The following is a 2,119-nucleotide window of genomic DNA, read 5'->3' as shown; positions in this document are numbered from 1 at the left end:
ATTTTATTTTTATCTTTTAAGTTTCAGTAGTTTTTTTTTTTTTTTTACAAATTTCCTTTCTGTGACACTTAGATAAATCAATAAAAAAATTGGGGGTTGATTCTTTTATTTTTTTAATATTAAAATAAAATGAAAAAAATTTATTCATTTTATTCACCATGCAATAAATTACACTTTACGTGTATTTAATATTTCTTATTTTAAAATTTTATATTAGAGAAGAGATAAAATATTACTTATTAAATCGTGCTAATTCATATCAATGTCGCTTATTTTATTAAATCATTTTTATATACTTTGATTAATCATCGAACATAAAAAGAGACTCTGTCAACTATTTAATATCGATGTTGAACTTTTTGACCGCATATATCTTATTTAAACGTTTATTGATAAAATAACAGAACAAGATCGAGCATTGTCGGATTTAAAAAGATTTAATCGTTGATCGATACGTCGAGAAGGATTAAGACCAGCTAATGCTTAAAATTTTGCGTACATAGAAATTTTATTGTATTGTTTAACTTGGAATAAAATGTAAAGCACGTACATTCATCGTGAGTAGTATCATCGATGATTCCAAATATAAAATAAAATTGATCGTTACATAGTACGTTTTAGGAAATGAATAATATGAAAACAGTATCAGAAAATGAAAGATATTAAGATTATTACCGTGATTATTATCGTTGTGACAGTATATTTTTATAAAACAGTATAATAAAAATTTTAAGAAAAGATGAAAAAATGGTCTCAAGCTTGCCTATTTATCTCGTACGTAAGAGAATTATTCTATCTCGAAATTACGAATGTTCGTCCAATTAAGAAGAATATAAAAACATACAGTCATTCATAAAAATTTTATCAAAATTACTTCGCAATAAAATGATTTATAAGCTCTTTTATTAAAAAATAAATATTTTATTGCATTGCGTGTAATTTATTTTAATAAAAATAATCCAGCATAAAGAAAACATAAATTTTTGTGAATGATTGTCCGTAAAATATCCAAAGTACTGGTTAAAATAATCAATGGATTATAAAAAAAATTTCTTACAATTCATACTATATTTTTCCATAAAGTATTCAAAAGTATATATATTTTTTTGTACACACTCAAGATAGAGTAAATATATTAAAAGGATAATTCCTTAAATACCGTTAAACATCTAAATAGTAGCAGAAACACGTTTACTTATCACGTGTTAACGTTCGATAGTTTAGAATTTTGTTTATGTGTTGCGACGGGTTATCATGAACGTGACAAAAGCGACTGACAGAATAGTGTTATCGACGATTATCGCCGCAAAATGGCGTTATATTTGCGCCGTTATCGAGCAGCATATTGTTGCACTAGTCGGCAAATTTTCTCTATTATTGAGAATTCGGAAAGAAAGGAGAGGAAAAATAAAACTTTACCCGTAAACGCACAGGAAAATCTCGAAATTGTTTTGGTCATACTTATCCACCCTTATTTTTATCCCTCGCGTACATGCAACTATCAGAAACGCGCGCTTAGTATCTCGATACTCGAAAGAAATCGCTTCTCTTTCCTTTTCTCTTCTCCTTTCCTTTTTATTCTTCTTGCGAGAATAGATGCAAATACCGAGATTGAGAGTAAAATTTTCGAGAATGTTGTTTTCACGAATATTGTTCACTCTTAAATCTATTCGCTTCATATCTTTTCAATATACGCGAAAGAAATATTATCTTTCTCGATACTCTACTCGAAAGAAATTGTTTTTCTCTTTTTCTTTTCTGTTTTCTTTTTTTTTTTCTTCTTCTCACGAGTATCTTCTCAAGATTCTCGGGAAAAAAATTAATTTTCTTTTCTTTCTTTTTCTTTTTTTCTTTTTTTTTTTTACATTCCCTATTCTCTCTCTCTCTCTTTCTCTCTGTCTTCCTGCGATGCCATCATCGCACATTACAAAAATACGCGTTTGTCTACACGATGAGCAGAGAGTTTTGATTGATATCGATACATGCAATGATAACTTATTCGCGGTTCGCGTATTGCGTAACAACACGATATATGGATAAGGATGGCAAACGTAGCGTACGTAACTATTGCTATAAGCCTGAAGATTAAAAAAGATTTTAATAAAATGCTCTGCTCGCG

General features: G+C 28.6%; 1 protein-coding gene across 5 annotated transcripts in view; it reads left to right on the top strand.

Moving 5' to 3' along the window:
* Positions 1-2,119, top strand: part of LOC102681449 (nuclear factor of activated T-cells 5-like) — a 54,596-nt gene that overhangs the window by 46,197 nt on the left and 6,280 nt on the right. The gene's annotated exons all lie outside the window — the stretch shown is intronic.

This window comes from Apis dorsata, unplaced genomic scaffold, assembly GCF_000469605.1.
Source record: "Apis dorsata unplaced genomic scaffold, Apis dorsata 1.3 scaffold_169, whole genome shotgun sequence".
Lineage (NCBI taxonomy): Eukaryota > Metazoa > Arthropoda > Insecta > Hymenoptera > Apidae > Apis > Apis dorsata.
This window is presented reverse-complemented; position numbering and strand designations above follow the sequence as displayed.